The sequence below is a fragment of the Bos grunniens genome, chromosome 12 (assembly GCF_055505025.1).
Source record: "Bos grunniens cultivar Pamir isolate PY7600 chromosome 12, Bosgru_T2T1.0, whole genome shotgun sequence".
Lineage (NCBI taxonomy): Eukaryota > Metazoa > Chordata > Mammalia > Artiodactyla > Bovidae > Bos > Bos grunniens.
In genome coordinates this window covers 55,823,067-55,845,983 of record NC_141176.1, presented here as the reverse complement: position 1 = coordinate 55,845,983, position 22,917 = coordinate 55,823,067, and the positions used below count along the sequence as shown (strand labels likewise).

Genomic DNA, 22,917 nt, shown 5'->3' with positions numbered 1-22,917 from the left:
ATTCATGTATAATATAACAGTGTGAATTATATTTATCATGTTGTCCTTTACCACCTTAGTACTTATTTATCTTATAACTGGAAGTTTGTACCTTTTGAAAATTGTTAAGAGAGTAAATTCTAAGAGTTCTCATCACAAGGAAAACAATTTTTTTTCCATTTCCTTAATTTTCTATCTGTATGAGATAGATGCTCACTGAACTTGTTGTAATCATCATTTCATGATGTATAAAAATTTTTTAAACAAATATTTCAAAACAATGCAATAGAACATATAACAAAAACAAACAAAACAACTTTCTTTTAAAATAAAGATGAGCAAATAAATCAGGAATGTTTTTAGGGTACATCTGAATTCATTTCTTTAGAAATTTCCCTTGCTTATTCCTGAATCCTCACATTGATTGACAGGGCTGTTTTTTGTTGTGTGTGTGTGTTTTTCCCCATTTCAACTCATGAGATTGTCTGTGATGGGAGTTGGGAGTTACCAGTTGTCCTGCATGACAATCAGCGTGAACAGCCAGCACGAGTAGGCTTTTAGAGGTTAAGTGACCTCTGCTGAGTCATGGAGCAATGAATGGCCTATCAACTGACTTGTCAAGGCAATTTCTTTTGTCCCTAAGCACATAAGAAAGACACAATATTACCCATTCTGTGCCAGTCCTATCTTTCCCTGTCTCAGAACTGATGAGAAGTTTATTTTTTCTCCTAAAAGAAAAAAATAGAGAAAAACAAAGGGACTATTCCATTGAGAGATCAGAAATGTTATATTACAAAAACATACAAAAGAAACCAAAAAGATTATAAAAGAGGATCATAATGGAGGCTTTCAAAAGACCTGCACTTCAATAAAGGCCAAAACCTGTTGGTTTTTCTCATCCCGACTTGATTGGCAGGATAAATCTTCCCTGTTGGTAAAAGAAATTCACTCAGAACTAATTGCCTAAAGTCTTGAGTGCAGTAAAAATCTTTCTCTGGTAATACTTGCTGATGTCTACATGGAAGCTGTTGTGGTAACTTTTTTAAAGTAAAATATATAAATTACACTCAATGCACTAAGTGTAAGGGCAGAATCAGTGGTCATTTGTATGAAATATGCTCTATTGTCATTGCAAACATTGATTGTTTATAGATTTATTTCCTAAAAATGAAAGACCTTTAGATGCCTTAAAAACCACAGAGAAGTCAGTTTTCTATAAACTGGCAAGCTCTTGCAAAAGGAGAAACAGTGTTCAAAAGGAATTGAAAAACATTGCCGGTATTTGTAAATATTTCAGTCTGTAATGAAAGATGCCAGATTTTCTTTACAATGATAGAAAAAAATGAATAAATGAATTGAATAAATGAAAACTTTAGGAAATGAATCCTTTAGGAAGTTCTACAGATAACTTAGGCAGCCTTTACAGAAGTTATAAATGAAACTGTAGCAAACCCTAAAAGATTGTCTTTAGAACAGAGGCCAGTTACCAGTTCCAGAACACTTCTAGATGTGTCTCTGGCACAGACTTCGAATTAATTACCCCTTCATATGTATACCACTAGTAGAGGAACAAGAGTCTGACCAAAGTACTCATCAGAGAAAATATCTCAAGCCATTCCATTGTTATGTGTGTAGGCCAGGTCCTTGTCTTTAGATATAATTTCACAGTAGTTTTCTCTATTTTTCTCCTAAGTAACTTAAAGCATTGTATGACTGTTGTTTTGTGAATCTTCTCATCATCCACTGAGGAGAGGGATATGAAGAGAGTAGGATGAGTTACTGAGAGAGGAAATTTATGTCCTTGTCCTAAACTGTCGTGTCTTCTTACTCCATAAACTCTACCCACCAGACTCTCCCAACACTCCTATGGCTTTGATAACCATCCATATCTGATAACATACATCTACATTCCCATTTTTTCTCCCTAAGCTCCAAAACGCTAATTTTTTTTTAATTGGAATATAATTGCTTTATGAGCTTCCCAAGTGGCACAGTGGTAAAGAATCTGCCTGCTAATGCAGGAGATGCAACAGAAAATCCGTGCCTGGAAAATTCCATGGACAGAGGAGCCTGGTGGGCTACAATCCATGGGATCCCAAAGAGTCAGACATGACTGAGCAACTAAAGTACACGCATCCATAATTGCTTTACAATTTTGTGTTAGTTTCTGCTATAAAACATAATGAATCAACTCCATGTATACATATATCCCCTCCCTCTTGGACCTCCCTTCCACCTCCTTTATCTCACCCATCATTAACTGTATGTTGCTGCTGCTGCTAAGTCGCTTCAGTTGTGTCCGACTCTGTGCGACCCCATAGACGAAAGCCCACCAGGCTCTCCCGTCCTTGGGATTCTCCAGGCAAGAGCACTGGAGTGGGTTGCCATTTCCTTCTCCAATGCATGAAAGTGAAAAGTGAAAGGGAAGTCTCTCAGTCGTGTCCGACTCTTAGCGACCCCATGGACTGCAGCCCACCAGCTCCTCCATCCATGGGTTTTCCAGGCAAGAGTACTGGAGTGGGGTGCCATTGCCTTCTCCGCATTAACTGCATACAACTCATCTATTCCACGGACATCTTAAAATCAATTTGTCTAAAGTAGTGCTCAAAATTCTCCAAACCAGGCTTCAGTAATATGTGAACCGTGAACTTCCAGATGTTCAAGCTGGTTTTAGAAAGGCACAGGAACCAGAGATCAAATTGCCAACATCTGCTGGATCATCAAAAAAGCAAGAGAGTTCCAGAAAAACATCTATTTCTGCTTTATTGACTATGCCAAAGCCTTTGACTGTGTGGATCACAATAAACTGTGGAAAATTCTGAAAGAGATGGGAATACCAGACCACCTGACCTGCCTCTTGAGAAACCTAGATGCAGGTCAGGAAGCAACAGTTCGAACTGGACATGGAACAACAGACTGGTTCCAAATAGGAAAAGGAGTACGTCAAGGCTGTATATTGTCACCCTGCTTATTTAACTTATACGCAGAGTACATCATGAGAAACACTGGGCTGGAAGAATCACAGGCTGGAATCAAGGTTGCCGGGAGAAATATCAATAACCTCAGATATGCAGATGACACCACCCTTATGGAAGAAAGCAAAGAGGAACTAAAAAGCCTCTTTTTTTTTTTTTTGTTAGTTTCAATAAGTTTATTTTACCAAGTGTGACACAGGTAGGCTTGGACTTACAGATATGTTTATGCTATGCTTCATATTCAAATGTACAGTTCCAACAGTTTACTTTATAAGTTGTATTCTTTGTCTTCCTTGTATTAAAGCCTCTTGATAAAGGTGAAAGAGGAGAGTAAAAAAGTTGCTTAAAGCTCAATATTCAGAAAACTAAGATCATGGCATCTGGTCCCATCACTTCATGGGAAATAGATGGGGAAACAGTGGAAACAGTGTCAGACATTATTTTGGGGGGCTCCAAAATCACTGCAGATGGTGACTGCAGCCATGAAATTAAAAGACGCTTACTCCTTGGAAGGAAAGTTATGACCAACCTAGAGAGCATATTAAAAAGCAGAGATATCACTTTGGCAACAAAGGTCCATCTAGTCAAGGCTACGGTTTTTCCAGTGGTCATGTATGGATGTGAGAGTTGGACTGTGAAGAAAGCTGAGCACCAAAGAATATATGCTTTTGTACTGTGGTGTTGGAGAAGACTCTTCAGAGTCCCTTAGACTGCAAGGAGGTCTAACCAGTCCATTCTAAAGGAGATCAGTCCTGGGTGTTCATTGGAAGGACTGATGCTAAAGCTGAAACTCCAATACTTTGGTCACCTCATGCGAAGAGTTGACTCATTGGAAAAGACTCTGATGCTGGGAGAGATTGGGGGCGGAGGAGAAAGGGACGACAGAGGATGAGATGGCTGGATGGCATCACCAACTCGATGGACATGAGTTTGAGTGAACTCTGGGAGTTGGTGATGGACAGGGAGGCATGCTGCGATTCATGGGGTCGCAAAGAGTCTGACACCACTGAGTGACTGAACTGAATGTGTACCTATTATCTTTTTGCATTAATCTATTGCCCTACTGTAATCCCTAAACCAGAAAATATCACCAGCTTCTATTTCATTGGCCAATCTGGTGACCTGTGTACCTCCAGTGAGTCAGCTCTTTGCAACAGGTGGCCAAAGTATTGGAATTTCAGCTTTAGCATCAGTCCTTCCAATGAATATTCAAGATTGATTTCCTTTAGGATTGACTGGTTTGATCTCCTTGCAGTCCAAGGGACTCTCAAGAGCCTTTTCCAACTCCACAGTTTGAAAGCATAATTCCTCAGGTCCAACTCTCACATCCATACTTGACTACTGAAAAACCATAGCTTTGACTAGAGGGAGCTTTGTCAGAAAAGTAATGTCTCTGCTTTTAAATCCATTGTCTGGAATAGCATAGCTTTTCTTCCAAGGAGCAAGCATCTTTTAATTCCATGGCTGCAGTCACTGTCCTCAGTGATTTTGGAGCCCAAGAAAATAAAGTCTTTCACTGTTTCCATTTTTTCCCCCATCTATTTGCCGTGAAGTGATTGGACCAGATGCCAAGATCTTAGATCTTTGTCTAGTTGCTTGGAATTACCACACACACCCCAAGTCTCTTAGTTCATATTCTCCCTAATGAAATATTCATCCTCCATTGTTCATACAACAGATTTAGATTCATTTTTCCTGCCAGAAGACCTTTAACTTGAATTTTCCTGATCCCTTAACTTGGACTTCCATATCACTATATGAACAACACAAGATCAGAATTGATTTTATGTATCTAAATGTGACCTATATCCTCAGAACAGACAGAGAATATGTCTGCTTTGGTGTTCACAATAGCCTCAGCACTCAGCTGTCAGAGTTCTCAGTACTTTTCTCAACACAGTCTGGGTCAAATGGATGAAACTTTTAGGACTGGTGAAGTCTAAAACGTGAGTTTTAGTCATGACTATTACTAGGTAGGGATTCCCAGGCGGCACTAGTGGTAAAGAACCTGTCTGCCAATGTAGGAGACATGGAGACATGGCTTCCATCCCTGGGTTGGGACAGTTCCCCTGGAGGAGTGCATAGCAACCCACTCCAGTATTCTTACCTGGAGAATCCCCACAGGCAGAGGAACTTGGCAGGCTACAGTCCATAGGGTCACAAAGAGTAGGACAAGATTGAAGTGATTTAGCACTCATGCATGCATTACTAGGTTAGTCAGTTGAGTCAAGGATAAAATAAACCAGGTATCAAAATCAGAGGCTGTTATTCAAGATTTAGGAAACAGATTTTCAAACTGGGCTTATATGGTTTTTAACTGTCTTTCCTCGATGACTTTAAAAGGCCAAATACTAGTTAGTAGAATGTTTTTCCACATCAGAATTCAGTAAAAGCCAGACAATCTCCAAAAATGTCCTCCATCTCCTTATTTGTCATTATCCCCAATCTTAAGGGGCTTCCCAGGTGGCTCAGTGGTAAAGACTGTGCCTGCTGACGTAGGAGACACTGGTTCAGTCTCTCGGTTGGGAAGATCCTCTAGAGAAAGAAATGGCAACCCATTCCAGCATTCTTGCCTGGAAAGTTCCATGGACAGAGAAGCCTGGCAGGCTACAGTCCATTGGGTTGCAAAGAGTCAGACATGATTGAGCATGTATGCAGCAGCCAATCTTCTGAGATACTGAACTAAAATTTTAGTAAATTATCATTTATTTCTGTAAATTAACAGCTTGGTTTGCTATTGTTACTCCTGCTCAGACTCTGCCTAATAAAATTGATTCATTCAGCCTTCCACCTCTGGAGATCTGGAAGCAGTTTACTGGAACAGAGCCTGAGTTATCCTTAGTCTTGACATGAAGAGTGGTAGCTGTGTGATTTACAATGATGCTAGCACTAATTTACTGATGGGATTGGGTGGGTAGGTTTAACTTTCCCCAGAAAATATTGAGTCTGGTCTTAGAGTCAAGCCCACTATAATCTTGTATTACCAAGCCATATTTCAAATCCCTCTTTTCACTCCACTGGATAAATGCTATTGAAAGCAACACATGAAAGAGAATGACTAGATATTGGCTCTGTGGTGATAAGGGGATTTTCATTTTTCTTTATTTTTCTATTTTGTTATTTCATGTTCATGTTCAGCTATGACCTAAATCAAATCCCTTACGATTATACAGTGGAAGTGAAAAATATATTCAAGGGATTATATCTGATAGACAGAGTGCCTGAAGAACAATAGACGGAGGTTCATGACATTATACAGGAGACAGGTATCAAGACCATCCCGAAGAAAAGGAAATGCAAAAAAGCAAAATGCCTGTCTGAGGAGGCTGTACAAATAGCTGTGAAAAGAAGGGAAGCTAAAAGTAAAGGAGAAAAGGAAAGATATACACATTTGAATGCAGAGTTCCAAAGAATAGCAAGGAGAGATAAGAAAGCCTTCCTAAGTGATCAATGCAAAGAAATAGAGGAAAACAGCAGAATGGGAAAGACTAGAGATCTCTTCAAGAAAATTAGAGATACCAAGGGAACATTTCATGCAAAGATGGGCACAACAAAAGACAGAACTGGTATAGATCTAACAGAAGCAGAAGATATTAATAAGAGGTGGTAAGAATATACAGAAGAACTAGACAAAAAAAGATCTTCATGACCCAGATAAACACAATGGTGTGATCACTCACCTAGGTCCAGACATCCTGGAGTGCGAAGTCAGGTGGGCCTTAAGAAATATCACTATGAACAAAGCCAGTGGAGGTGATGGAATTCCAGTTGAGCTATTTCAAATCCTAAAAGACGATGCTGTGAAAGTGCTGCACTCAATACGCCAGCAAATTTGGAAAACTCACCAGTGGCCACAGGACTGGAAAAGGTCAGTTTTCATTCCAATCCCAAAGAAAGCCAATGCCAAAGAATGCTCAAACTACCACACAATATACTCATCTCACACACTAGTAAAGTAATGCTCAAAATTCTCCAAGCCTGGCTTCAACAATATGTGAACCGTGAACTTCCTGATGTTCAAGCTGGTTTTAGAAAAGGCAGAGGAACCAGAGATCAAATTGCCAACATCCGCTGGATCATCGAAAAAGCAAGAGAGTTCCAGACAAACATCTATTTCTGCTTTATTGATTATGCCAAAGCCTTTCACTGTGTGGATCACAACAAACTGTGGAAAATTCTTCAAGAGATGGGAATACCATACCACCTGACCTGCCTCTTGAGAAACCTAGATGCAGGTCAGGAAGCAACAGTTCGAACTGGACATGGAACAACAGACTGGTTCCAAATAGGAAAAGGAGTACGTCAAGGCTGTATATTGTCACCCTGCTTATTTAACTTCTCTGCAGAGTACATCATGAGAAATGCTGGGCTACAAGAAGCACAGGCTAGAATCAAGATTGCCGGGAGAAATATCAGTAACCTCAGATATGCAGATGACACCACCCTTATGGCAGAAAGTGAAGAAGAAATAAGAGCCTCTTGATGAAAGTGAAAGAGGAAAGTCAAAAAGTTTGGCTTAAAGCTCAATATTCAGAAAACTAAGATCATGGCATCTGGTCCCATCACTTCATGGGAAATAGGTGGGGAAACAGTGGAAACAGTGTCAGACATTATTTTTCTGGGCTCCAAAATCACAGCAGGTGGTGACTGTACCCATGAAATAAAAAGACACTTACTCCTTGGAAGAAAAGTTATGACCAACCTAGACAGCATATTAAAAAGCAGAGATGTTGTTACTGTGCCACCAAAGGTCTGTCTAGTCAAGGCTATTATTTTGCCAGTAGTCATGTATGGATGTGAGAATTGGACTATAAATAAAGCTGAGCACCAAAGAATTGATGCTTTTGAACTGTGGTGTTGGAGAAGACTCTTGAGAGTCCCTTGGACTGCAAGGAGATCCAACCAGTCCGTCCTAAAGGAAATCAGTCCTGAATATTCATTGGAAGGACTGATGTTGAAGCTGAAACTCCAATACTTTGGCCACCTGATGCGAAGAGGTGACTCATTGGAAAAGACCCTGGTGATGGGTAAGATTGAAGGCGGGAGGAGAAGGGGATGACAGAGGATGAGATGGCTGGATGGCATCACCAACTCAGTGGACATGAGTTTGGGTAAACTACGGAGTTGGTGATGGACAGGGAGGCCTGGCGTGCTGCAGTCAATGGGATCACAGAGTCGGACACGACTGAATGACTGACATGAACTGAACTTATACTTACAGACACTTAAACTTTTTAAATTTAATATTGATATTTTAAAACTTTGGGAATTCATTTCTTTACCTATTGATGAAAATAAGATGGTTTAGAAAAATCTCAGTGCAAAACCTTATGTGAAATTCTTGCTACTGACGTAATGGTTTCTAAAAATAATATGTTTTTACTTTGACCTATGCCTTAAATTTTCAGAAATAAGGTTGCTTGGTTTTTCCCTCAGAAACAGTAAGGATAACCTGCAGTTCCTTTTTGTAATGTTCGCTTACACAGAAAGAGAAGTAAATACATATTCTACTGACCTGGACTTTGAAAACAGCTCATTAGTGCCAGTTAGCATGTAATAGATATTTTGGCTAAAGAGGTTTATGAGTTTTACAAATAATTTCTCCTTCCCACACACCAACTTTAACAGTTTTATAGTCCTTTACAACTTCCACCCCCATTCATGCACCTCGTCATTATACCAAGAGCCAAATTTTAATGATTTTTGTTGCCTCTAGCAGTGTATACATGTTAAGAAATGATGCACCCCAAACTCTGATTAAATGCCAAACTTCACTGATGAAAAACAGGTCCACTGAGTAAGTAATAACGATGAGTGAGATTTCATGCTGTTTTACTGCCAACAGACCATCAGAAACAGTGCAGTTCATATAAAAACAGCCCTCCTCTAAACAGTCAGGATGGCTGGCAGCCTTGGTAAACATGTAAATGAACTTGATAACCCTCTCTGTTTGGAGAATTCATGTAAAATACTCTCCTGCTTGCTTTATTTGGCTTGGTTTAAAATGTCAAGGGATTTGCAATGAGGCCATTAGCTTCTAAACTCCTAAATAAAGTAAATGTGTCCTGTGGTGGCTGACTAGGACCTGAAGAAGGATGTATGATGACTTGAGAAAACTGAGAAACATACAAGAATCTCATGTTTTACCAAGAATAATGTGTAAGGTAGCTAAAAAGAAACGTTTTTAGGTTTCTACAACTACTCAGTGTTGCCTGCATGCTGAAGTCACTCAGTTTGTCCAACTCTTCGTGACCCTATGGACTGTAGTCCGCCAGGCTCCTCTGTCCATGGAGTTCTCCAGGCAGGGATACAGAGTTGGTTGCCATTTCCTACTCCAGGGGATCTTCCCGACCCAGGTCTCTTATGTCTCCTGCATTGGCAGGCAGGGTCTCTACCACGAGTGCCTCCTGGGAAGCCCACAACTACTGGGTCCTCCCATGCTAAAAACAAAGACTTGGCAACATGAAGAATTACTGTATCTTCTTATAATTAACAAGGTACAATGATGTGATATTAATAGTAAATAATATTTACTTACTGCCTAGGATTTGCTAGACCCACTACTATGTTTTACATATGTGAATTCATATAACCTTTATAATAGTTTAGTGTAAAGAATATGAAGACTGAAGACCAAGGAGATTAAATACCTTGTTCAGGGTCACATATAAACTTTGGAAATAGAACCAGAGTTCACACCCTGGTGTATCAGATCCAAACTCTTGGCACTACACAATAAATAGGACACAGGCATACACATGCATGCACACACACACACACAATTTATATTCTGTTCATTTTTTAAAAACGTAAACCATTACTTATATTATGCATTCCATTGTAAATGAAATAAGGGATGAAACTAAGTGATTTATGTCAATTAATGAAAAATGATCATGCCATACACATTTAATTGTCCCCCTTCAAGGCTGAGTTGGTTCTAGACAAAATGAGAAGCCTTGAATTTGAGCCCCTTCCAAACTTTATTTTGTACCCAGATTCCCACCACTTATCCTCCAGAAGCTGTTTGTCCTTCTTTGGTCTTCTGAATGTCAAAGACATCCCTCATGGCCACTCCACTCCACTGGCTTGAACAATACCCCAAACTTGCTTTTGGGAAAGAAGTAGAAATACCTTATGTGTGCAGAGAGAGCTCTTATACCACAGATGAGGAACCCAAAACTATGAATCTGGAAGCTTGTATAGGCCACCTACTTCCTCTGCCTCAATGGAGGGAAAGAAACCCTTGCCCCCTAATGTTTTACAATTATTTGGAATGTGAGCAGATGGCTCCATAACTCCAGATTTTATCCACCTTTGGAAAGTAAAAACATGTAGAAATAAACCCCTACCTTACTCTAAAGTTTTTTCCAGGCCTACTCAGTAATCTTTTACATCCTTTAACACAAGCTTGCCCTTCAGCCTAGTTCAGTTTTCATTGCTCAGAAATCGCTATCACACAGAAATGGGAAAGTATGTCCTTGCTGTCATCAGGTAGGCCTGAGTTTGAATCACAAATCCATAATCTACCAACTGAGTGCTTTTGCACAGTGTTTTAATATCTTCAAAGTTCAGTTTCCTCAATTATAAAATTTTTTAAAAATTAAAAGATGTTAACTTCAAAGTCATCTTGTGATATAAGTTAGATGATGCATATAAACAGCTAAAAACATTTCCTGGCTCCATGCTGCTGCTACTGCTGCTAAGTCACTTCAGTCGTGTCCGACTCTGTGCGACCCCATAGACGGCAGCCCACCAGGCTCCGCCATCCCTGGGATTCTCCAGGCAAGAATACTGGAGTGGATTGCCATTTCCTTCTCCAATGCATGAAAGAGAAAAGTGAAGGTGAAGTTGCTCAGTCGTGTCTGACTCTTAGCGACCCCATGGACTGCAGCCTACGAGGCTCCTCCATCCATGGATTTTCCAGGCAAGAGTACTGGAGTGGGGTGCCATCGCCTTCTCCATCCTGGCTCCACAATAGGGGCTTAATCCATGTTAGCTACAGTTACTTGTATTTTGAAATCCAGGAAGAAGGCTCTAAATTTTCTGTAACTAAAACATGAGGATATTTTTAAATTGTTAAGCACAAGGTTGAAAAAAGGTGTTGAAGTACAGTCATTAAGAATAAAGTCTTTGCAATGAGCCATTCCTGGATTTGGGTTTGAATCCTGGATCTGCCATTTACTGGTCATGTAACTTGGAGGTATGACTCTGTGGTCTCTCTTAGCCTCCAAAGCCTTGTTTTCCTTATGTTTGAAAGGTTGAAAATGAAACTTAACCCACTGGATTGTAACAAGAGTTAAATGAGATAGTGTGCAAAAAGCATTAAAACTGGCATACATTAAGCTCTCAGTATATGTTAATCATTTTATTGTTATTGTTATTACCATGGGAATTCTAGAAAGGTGGGTTTAGAAGTCAAATGTAGTCAGAATAGCTAGTACATTCTTGGAGTGGTGTAGGGGCAACTGGACTTCTAAGGAAGCAGAGGGTTCGAAGCCCGTCCGCAGTTGTGAGGAAATGTTCGTATGTCTCTACTTACATTTACTCCAGGAAAGAGCCTCCATCTTTGTAAAGAACATGCTCAATTATGTTTTTCCAGATGGAAGTGGTCTGCACTTAGTCATGGCGGACTGTTGACTAGTATTCTACTGTATTTCTAAAGTAATAGAGACGTCCCTGCAAGTCCAGTGGTTAAGACTCCACGCTTCCAATACATGGGGATGCAGCTTCAATCCCTGGTTGGGAAATTAAGATCCTACATGTTACACAGTGAAGCCAAAAATAAAAAATTTTTAAATAAAGTAATGAAAGAAATGACAGAGAAGAGAATAACACATTTACCTTGAGTAAATCAGAGTAATCAAAAAAGAGCTGTGATCATATATTTCATTCTTTTCTGAACACAAAGAAGTGAATTTTCTGAACACAAAGAAATGAATCAAGCATCTTGAGTCTTGACAAAATATGAATAAACTAGAAGAATTGAACTGTGTAATAATGTGAACAATAAAACACAGTCTCAAAATCCACACAAGTGAAGGAATTACATTTAAAGATAATAAAAATGCAAAGACCAGAAAAAATCCTCAAAGATGTTAGAGGGAGGCAAGAGAGAACTTCAAGGTAGCAATAAAAGACAATATGGCTTATAATGATTACTTTCATTTATTATAAAATATGTTGCTTTAAAAACCTTTTCTTTCAGTTAAGCGTTCTTTATCTGGGTTAAGTACAGGCTTTGGTAAACAGAAACATACAAATGGGTGATTTAAAATGGTACTCTCCCACAAGTCTCCTGGAGAATTCTTTTCTAACAACTAGAGTACTTCTTTTGTCTTACAGCCTTTTATTTTAAATTAAATTAAGAACAAATTGCACATTACCCCTTCATGGTATTACTGCACTTAAGGCAGCAGGAAATCCTATAATATGAGTCTTTTTCAAGAAAGTTAAATAAAACCCTTATTTCAACAATCACATCAATTTCTGTACCATTTGTAAAATTGATTCTGACCTTATCAGCCTTCATCGTCTTCTTCAGATTTAGATCAGAAAATTCAATTCTTAATGCTGTTGAAGATTTTAAATCAAATGTTCATAAATCCAGTCATTCATTGGCCTTGTATTCTTGTTAACCTATTAGTCTTTCAACTAGAGTTAGTCTTTCAACCTAGAGTTAGTCTTTCAACTCCAGACTGCTTAATGAATTTCTGTTTCTACAAATAGTATTACTGTTCCTTCTTTGTTTGAGGGCATTATACATTGGCAGTTCTATTTGTTATAACAGCCCAGTCTAGCATACCTAGCCAATATAACTATCAAAGTATGTCCTAATTCTGCCCAAGCCTCAGTTTCTCCAATCTCTGTTTTAGTCCAAGACACTGTTATCTCTTGCCTGGACTTCTACAGTAGCTTCCTATTAATAGATGTTTTCTTACTTCAGGTTCTTCCATTTCCCTAGTCTGTTCTTCTGATATTTTAAATTACAATGTGTCACACATACCTCTTGCCCATTACTTAAGATTCTCCAGCAGCTCTTCATAACACATAGACTAAAAACTTCAATCCTCACTGTCAGGGATGACATTGAAGATGTTAAATAAGTAATGGTATAGATTATCTTATTTGCAAAGCAGAAATAGAGACACAGACATAGAGAACCAATGTATAGATACCATGGGGGTAAAGGGGGATGAGATGAATTGGGAGATTAGGATTGATGCATATACACTGTTGATACTATGCATAAAATAGATAATTGATGAGAACCTACTGCATAGCACAGGGAACTCTATTTAATGCACTAAGGTGACCTGAATGGGAAGGAAATGCAAATGAGAGGGGAATATGTATATGTATGGCTGATTCATGCTGCTGTACAGTAGAAACTAACTCGGTCATGTGCGACTCTTTGAAACCCCATGGACTGTAGCCTCCATCCACGGGATTCTCCAGGCAAGAATACTGGAATGGGTCACCACTTCCTTCTCCAGGTGATCTTCCTGACCCAGGGATCAAACTCAGGTCTCCTGAATTGCAGGCAGATTCTTCACTGTCTGCACCACCAGGGAAGCCTAACACAGCATTCATTGTAAAGCGCCTATACTCCAACAAAAATTAAATTTTTTAAAAAAGTGATGCAATAGCACCAACCATTCCGGAATCAATCCTGAGGGAAGTATCAAGGCATCTGCCAAGGCAAAGAGATGATAAAGGACACTGGAGTAGTAGCTATTTTCTCAATAATAATCTTGGAAGTATTTTATATTTAAATGAGTTTAGTTATACCAGTGCAAACAGGTTGGACCTACCAGGGCTTACATCCTGCATGTTTTGATCCCAGATTTCCTTTTTGACCTCGTATTTTATCCCTTTTCTTTCTCCCCCTGTGCTTAGCTATACTGGTCTTCTCAGGAGACATGGAAAGCACACAAACCTTATAGTTTTTATACTTGCTGTTTCCTCTGTGGGGAAAATTACATTGTACACTGTCTCATTTCATAAGTTTTATATTCAACAGTAACCTCAGAGAAAATGCCTTTGGCCATCCTGTCTACAGGGGCATCTCCTTCACTCTCCTTCCACTATACTATGGTCCTTTGTTTTACTTCAGAGTGCTTACCACAGCCCGATATTATTTAATGCTCTTCTTTGATATTTTTCTATCTCTCCCACTAAATTGTCAAGTTGGAGACTTCGTGTGTCTTGCTTACCATGGAATCATTAGCACCGGTAATAGTTCTGATGGGTGATCAGAAGAACTTGTGTACAATGGATACAAACACCAGAAGCAGTTCAAGAACGATCTTATTGCTCACACATTACACTGGCAATGGGCATAACACTTTATCAATGCAGGAGAGGGAGATTCGCTAGAAACAAAGTTTTGTCTAAGGAATAGCAAAAAGTTCAGAGCCACAAAGACTAGGTGAAAAATCAGCAACCAAGATCAAAGCCAAGGCAGTTACATAGAAACTGGGTTCACAAACATGCTAAATTAAAAAAGAAAAATTCACTAAAAAGCATTTAGAAACTCCTAAGCACTCTTCTGAAATAATCTTTTAAAAGTTTGTATTGAAGATGAAGGCATAAAAGATATTTATAACTGATGGAGAACATATAGTATGTATGGGGTTGTGAAACAATAGATTAAGGATGAAATTTCATAGCATGTATCCAACTAAAACATTTTCATATGTGCTTTTTAAAAATTTCTTAACTGGTATTAATTTTAGGAAAAGGTAACACTGGGACTCAATATATAAAGCAGGAAATATTGAAGCATAGCATGGTGCAGGCTTGTAAATTTGCTAAACAATTTCCCCAACCTGCTAATATATACTCCCACATCCCCAAGAAAGCATTATACAAGTTAAAAATGAAATGACGTCTTTACATCTCATTGAGCATGAATGATTATTAAAAATTACCTAAAGTATTCCCAGTTTAGATATAGCCTATGGAAATACAATGTTGTAAGATATTATATGGGCAGTATTTTTTCAGGTCTTAGCCATTATTTATCTTCATGTCTAAATCAGTTTAAGAAGATTATTCATTAAGATTAATAGTAAATTTGACTTTCCTGATATCACTACTTAAATTTGTGATCAATTTAACTGAGGATATGTACAATTTAAAAGAGAAGTTACTAGAGTGTTAAAGAGTATGTTTTTCCTATTATACTTTCAAAAATAATGTCAAATTTTATGCTTCCAATGCCATGATTATTTGAGAAACTATGATAGGAAAAAAATATGGATAGAGCAAATTGCTAAAATTAATGGAAAAGTATTTCCTTATTTCAGAAACAACTCCTAACATTGAGATTTTGGCAGAAACAAAGAACAAAGAGCATCTGCAATTTAGCTCAGCAATGGAGCATAATGGTGTGAAGTTTTGGTTTGGGAAAGCAGTGCCCAAAGAAGGCTATCCACTGAGTCTTCACATTGAGCAAAAGATGGAATAGAAGGACCTTTCAAGGACTACCTCCCTCCCAAAGAATGCCAGTCAATTTGTCACATTCAAGAAGAGACATCCCACAACTATCAGTATTCAGAAAACTATTTCTCACATAAAAATGGAGAATAGTACCCCTAAATATCTCATTTTTAAGCATAAATATTTATGAAAAGGAAAGTGAAATGACTAGAAAGATATAAACTAAAATTATTAAGAGCTTACTTCTAATTTATCTATGTATATATTCCTTATTGGAGAAGGCAATGGTGCTCCATTCCAGTACTCTTGCCTGGAAAACCCCATGGACGGAGGAACCTAGTAGGCTGCAGTCCATGGGGTCACTAGGAGTCGGGCATGATTAAGCGACTTCAGTTTCACTTTCATGCATTGGAGAAAGAAATGGCAACCCACTCCAGTGTTCTTGCCTGGAGAATCCCAGGGACGGGGGAGCCTGGTGGGCTGCCGTCTATGGGGTCACACACAGTCGGACACAACTGAAGCGACTTAGCAGCAGCAGCATATTCCTTATACTTTCTAATATTTTCCAAATACTTTATATTACAATGACTGATATAATGCTAATATGCTCGGTTGTGTCTGACTTTTTGGAACCAGATGGACTGTAGTCCACCAGGATCCTCTGTCCATGGGATTTTACTAGCAAGAATACTGGAGTGGGTTGCCATTTCCTCCTCCAGGCAATCTTCCTGACCCAGAGATTGAACTGGCATTTCCTGGGTCTCTTACATTGCAGGAAGATTCTTTATCTGCTGAGGCACTGGAGGGGAGGCATCTCTATATTAAAATGAATGTTATTTCAAGTAAGTGTTATAGTTGTAGATCTATGATACTAGGACAAATCTAATACCTTGGAAAAAAATTGGCTATTTAAATAATTTTTTTTCCTGAATCTTTCATTCTCCTCTGACTTGTAACTTGGGTGAAATAGCTTGGAAACTTGGAGGAAAATATATTATTTTATGTAAATTTTCAAATATAAATATATTTTCTAAGAAATTCTCTTTACTTTGCTTTTATGGCCCTCCAGTTTGTTTTCTTTACATTTTTTGAATCAAATTGTTTTACTTAGTGCAGAACATTGTGCAGGCTCCTGGAAATAACTAATATATTTGTCTCATAAAACACAGTGTTTTCCTTCATGTAGCATTGTGCTGGTACCATGCATTGCTGGGTGGCCACATTGCCTACTGAAATGTAAATTAAACAAAGGTCCATCTAGTCAAAGCTATGGTTTTTCCAGTAGTCATGTACGGATGTGAGAGTTGGACTATAAAGAAAGCTGAGTGCAGAAGAATTGAGGCTTTTGAACTGTGGTGTTGGAGAAAACTCTTGAGAGTCTCTTGGACTGCAAAGAGGTCCAACCAGTTAATCCTAAAGGAAATCAGTCCTGAATATTCATTGGAAGGACTGATGCTGAAGCTGAAACTCCACTACTTTGGCCACCTGATGCAAAGAACTGACTCATTTGAAAAGACCCTGGTGCTGGGAAAGAGTGAAGGTAGGAAGAGAAAGAGATGACAAAGGGTGAGATGGTTGGATGGCATCACCAACTCGACGGACATGAGTTTGAGCAAGCTTTAGGAGTTGGTGATGGATAGGGAAGCCTAGCATGCTGCAGTCCATGAGGTCGCAGAGTCAGACATGACTGAGCGACTGAGCTGAACTGACCATGTATGACAATAGAATTCCAGGCACTGTTGTTAACAACTCACATGAAATAACATACTGATATCTGGAAACTGAGTACAGGGATTTTTCATTGTTTGACTGAAGTAACCATTAACACAGGCAGAATGTCATTAGTGGGGACCATTAAGTGGCCTGCCATCCAGGCAAAGCATATCAACCTATTGCAGATAAATTCACATGGTTGGTGTGTTTATGGCCAGAGTTCCAAAGCAGCAATGGAGAAATTAACTGATCCACAGTGGACACAGAAATTAACTGATTCACAGTGGGTACAGAAATTAATCAATCCACAGTGGACAGTGGTCTCCTGTTTTGCCTTTCCTTCCCATTTTCTATCCTATAATGTGTCAGTGAAGTAATTTCCTTTTTGCTTCAATTGAATCAAAGCTCTACAGCATTTTGATTTCTTTAAAAGTTCACCAAGCCATTGTTGCTCTTCTCTTGCCCAATCTTATGGCCTCTCCTGTCCTTGACCTTACAATTTCCAGGAAGAATCTGAAGCCATTTGAGCTACAGGTGAGATCTCCCCTTGAATAAACCAAAAAGTCATCTACTTCCTTAAACTTTTGGTTCTTCTCCTGAACATCATTAAATTCCTGCTCACTAGCCCCCTCCTTGACTTATTGTATATCTGCCTTTTCAATTTGATGGTCAGCATATTTCCCATCAGGTAATAGTAAAACCAAAAGATTATATGGAAGCTGAGATTTCATTTATTTTTATAATAACATCCTTTTGAGGGATTAGAAAGAAAACGCAGAGAGACACTTGAAGGAATGATAAATCTATATACCTTTATACATTGTATGTTGGGAATTAAATCCCAAATGCAATTTGTTATATGTTAAAGATGAATTAGGGGCTTCCAGCAATGGCTTAGCAGATAAAGAATCCACCTGCAATGCAGGAGACGCAGGATATGTGGGATTGAGGAAACGGCAACCCACTCCAGTGTTCTTGCCTGAAAAATCCCACAGTCAGAAGAGCCTGGTGGGCTACAGTCCAAAAGGTTGCAAAGAGTCAGACACAACTGAGCAACTATGAACAATGATAAATTAGATGAAGGTAGAGATTAAAGTAACCTTAAATACATTGATAAGTAGAAAGAAATATCTTTTATTATAAAATCTATTTTGCTACAGCAAACTAGATTTGCTTGATCCAATGCTGTAGGTTTCATGAACATCTGTGAACTATCGACATTAATGGTGAAACAACAGGTGATTTTTCTCCTGAGAAAGTGAGGTTACTAAATGATTTACTTTTACATTGTATTTGTGCTTTCTTGCCTTAGACAAGCTTTTGCATTGGTTCTATAAGATTCCTAGTTTCCAATTGTGAAACTTAACATGAAAAAGATAGTGTGGTTTTTTGATGTATCAAAATTTACACTTTCTTCTCATATTTCATGATCTAGTCAATAGTGTGGTTTTTTGATGTATCAAAATTTACACTTTCTTCTCATATTTCATGATCTAGTCAAGGGGTTTGGGGCTGCTTTAACAATAGAATAGTTTTGAGCCATGAAAGCTAGTCAGATAAATAAAAAATACTGGCACAAAATTATGAGAAATCCGAATCTCAAATCACTTAAATTTCAGTGGCAATGGTAACCACTACCAAAAAAAAACAATTTATCAAGACGGTTAAAACTCATGTTTTATGGGTAAAACACTTTTTCTCTATAATTAATAGACTGAAACAATCATGTTTATTTTTGTTTGCTATGTTATGACATATAAGTTTGGAGGAAATAATAATCAATTTTGTCTGTTTCATAGACATGCTCACACATTGATTCTAGTTATGAACTAAATGTATATACTCCATACTTTAGTTATGCACACTAGACTAACAATGGTGTTAAAGATTTGTCTCTTAGTTTCCCCAGCCTAAGCAGGTTAAACTTTATTTTTTAAAAAGCCAACAGCTTCCATCCTATCCATCCTATAAACTAAAAATAAATGTGTAAGTACTAAGAACAGAATGTCTGGTTGCTGTTCTTGTTTTTTCTAACATATACAGTATATATAGAGAACATTTTGAAGTTTGAAACATCAGTAATATAAATGACCAATCACTCCATTCAGAAAACAGATGTGTACTTCAGGCAATCAAGGTAGTTACACATATTTAAATGAAAACCTCTGGGATTCATGTAAATGAAATATAATGAACATCTGCATTTAGGTAGATGTCTTGTGGAATAGTCACACCATCATGCCCAGGTGGTTGGCATCTCCATCCATGTTACTTACAAGCAGTTCCTGATTCCTGGACCTGATTTGTACCAAACCAATAATAAATATGCCCCCTTGAGCTTCAGTCTCTGAAATGTGCCCCTTATACACCAATTCCCCCATCCCACCTATTTTCATTTCAACATCTAGAGGATTTTCCTGAAGGCAATATGAAACATGGCCATGACTAGTTGCTAAAACTAATATGTGGTGGCAGCAAAAAGTCATTAGTTGGTGCAGATTTGGCTGGGGATCAGCAGTGTTGGTTATAATCCACATACTGGATTCTGTTAAGAATAAGAGGAGCCAAAAATCATGAACTGGAGTAGCTTGTCCCATCAGCAAAAGGCAGGTAGATATGAATGATACAAAGTACCCTTCCCACAATAACCCTGTACCTATTTAGAAAGCCCATTGTTCAATCTTGGAGTGCCCAAGGCTACAGGCTGTAGGTCAAGTTTAATAAGGAGCCCACTTCCAGTTTGCAACTCCCTCTTTATATAGCAAAATAGTGCCATGGAAAAAACTCTAGGCAGAAGGTCAGAAGAGGCAGGGCCAACTTTCGACATTTCAGGCCCACACATTTTTACTGAGTACTAACTACATACAGATACACATGTTCATGAAAGCAGGCTAAAATAAGACATAGCCTCTGACCTGAAGGGCTTCCCTGGTGTCTTAGATGGTAAGGAATCTACATGCAATACAGGAGACCTGGCTTCAATCCCTGGGTCAGGAAGATTCCCTGGAGAAGGGAATGGATACCCATTCCAGTATTCTTGTCTGGAGAATCCCATGGACAGAGGAGCCTGGAGGGCTACAGTCCGTGGGGTTGCAAAGAATCAGACACAACCGAGGGACTACACTTTCATTTTTGACCTGAAGAAGCTTACAGCCTGTCACTTAGAACTAACGTACCTTTTTGTAACCATACAGTGCCTCAGATTCCAAATTGAGAATGTAAATGATTATATCTGCTTCAGCATACTTCACATATGTACTGTAATGCTCATCAGACTCACAAATGAGAGTTTTAACATCTAGTTTAGAGAGATCACATAACACAACAATAAAACCCAATCCGATGTCAATATGAAATTGAATTCACACTTTAGTTTTTTTTTGTCCTCAAATGTTGCTGGAGTGACCAAAGCCAAAATAAGTGGGTTACTGACAGAGGCTCAGTGTATATTATTTTTCTATAAATGGTTTCCTGGATATTTATATTTGTTTATAGTAATTTTGTTCCCATAAAAATATATTGGATTCTTACTATGTATACGAATAGTAAGGAGAAGTGGAAGAGTTATATGAAAGCTAAAATGAAGAATCCTTTCCTGAGAAGTCAGGCTCACTTTAGGAGACACACAAGTAGTCATCAAGGCATATTCTTTAGGAAATAAATGTTAAAAAAAGAAAAAAAAATTTCAGGAAAATTAAAAATAATGAGAAAAAAAAATCAGACAAAAACTTTTTAAAAAGGCCTTTATTAAGATAATTGTTTCTGTTACTTCTCTTCTTCAATCCCTTTCTCCAAAACCTTTTTTTCAGAAAAGAGCTAAACTATGGGCAAGATAATTTGGACCATATGTGATTCACATTTTTAAAAAATAGTTTGGTTCCAAAAAAGAAAAATGTACCTACAACCAAAATTCTTTCTCTGCTATCATCTACCATAGGGTCTCCATATTGACCTCAAATAATAATTGTTATAATAATAATGATAATATTGTGATAATGTACTTTTAGGGTCTTTATTAAAATGATTACCATACTCTGTGAGGTATAGTACATTAAGCCATTATAAAACACTGGTATCAGCCTATATAAGATTGAGCAAGTAGTCTTTTAAAGTGACTAAAAGGAAATAGACAGCAGAATTTGATAAGGTAGGGGGACTTGAGGAGGTGGCACCTGAATAAGAAAAAATCTGGATATAGTTACTCTATAAGGAAATTAGACCATCATGGAGCACCAAGAGGGAACTGAGCCTGTGAGCTGTAAAATGCCAGAATTAATGAAGATTTATGAGCAAATGGATGAGAAAAATTATCAATGTATTACTCATTCACAAAATTTCTTAAAGCCAACCCTCCTATTAATGTCTACTTTGAAGAAAACAGCTGCAAAAGTAGTCCATCCTGGAGAAGGTGATTAGGCATGAGATGAAACTGTTGAGAGAAGCGACTTCTATGAGAATTGAGGAAGAAAACAAAAACCAAAAAGAGAATGAGATCCATGGGGTACAAGGTGGTAGGTGTGTGTGTTACAAAACATAGGAAAGACTCAACATTTGTAGCCCGAAAATAAGCCTGTAGAATGACGCTGTCAGAGAGTAAAGAAGCGAGACCCTTGAAGAGGACAAAGGAAATCCCTTCCTTTGAGACTTGTCCAAAAAAACCTGTCAGATTGGTGAGGACATAGATTATGATGGTAAGGAGGGGCTGAGTCAAGGGTGTTCAACCTCCAGCATCTAATGTCTGATGATCTGAGGCAGATCTGATGTAATCATGATAGAAATAAAGTGCACAATAATGTAATGGGCTTGAATCATCCCGAAACCATGTCCCCCGCCAGTCCATGGAAAAACTGTCTTCTGTGAAACTGTCCCGGGTGCCAAAAAGGCTGGGTGATGGGGCTGTGCACTTTCACAACTTCTTTTTTTTTCTAGCAAGTAAAAGACAAAGTCACTGATTAAAAGTAAAGGGCCTGGTAGTTTTATTCTTAGTTTTTTAAGGAATCTCCATACTGTTCTCCATAGTGGCTGTATCAATTTGTATTCCCACCAACAGTGCAAGAGGGTTCCCTTGTCTCCACACCCTCTCCAGCATTTGTTGCTTGTAGATTTTTTGATGATGGCCACTCTGACTGGTGTGAGATGATATCTCATTGTAATTTGCATTTCTCTAATAATGAGCAATATTGAGCATCTTTTCATGTATCTATTAGCCATCTGTTTATCTTTGGAGAAATGTCTGTTTAGGTCTTCTGCCCATTTTTTGATTAGCTTTTTTGTTTTTCTGGTATTGAGATGAATGAGCTGCTTGTATATGTTGGAGATTAATCCTTTGTCAGTTGTTTTGTTTGCTATTATTTTCTCCCATTCTGAGGTTGTCTTTTCACCTTCTTTATAGTTTTATTCACTGTGCAAAAGCTACTGGGCATATAACCCTGAGGAAACCATAATTGAAAAAGATACATGTACCCCATTGTTCACTGCAGCATTATTTACAATAACTAGGACATGGAAGCAACCTAGATATTCATGAACAGACGAATACATAAAGAGATTATGGTACATATATATGATGGAAAATTATTCAGCCATAAAAAGGAATGCATTTGACTCAGTTCTAATAAGGTGGATGAAACTAGTATACAGAGTGAAGTAAGTTAGAAAGAGAAAGACAAATATCATTTATTAACACATATATATGGAATCCAGAAAGATGGATTGATGAACCTATTTGTAGGGCAGCAATAGAGATGCAGAGGGCTTCTCTGGTGTCTCAGTTGGTAAAGAATCCTCCAGCAGTGCAGGAGACCAC

At 38.3% G+C, this 22,917-nt stretch overlaps 1 protein-coding gene across 28 annotated transcripts in view; it reads right to left on the bottom strand.

Moving 5' to 3' along the window:
- Positions 1 to 22,917, bottom strand: part of LOC147361797 (uncharacterized) — a 331,684-nt gene that overhangs the window by 121,249 nt on the left and 187,518 nt on the right. For 21 of the 28 annotated variants that reach the window (XR_015138284.1, XR_015138282.1, XR_015138283.1 and 18 more), the window contains one exon: positions 1 to 22,917. This exon is cut by the window's left edge and continues 8,602 nt beyond it. The exons of 6 other annotated variants lie outside the window; for them this stretch is intronic. The gene's annotated coding sequence lies outside the window, so the exon portion shown is untranslated. One more of the 28 variants, XM_086330154.1, reaches the window with a different exon arrangement.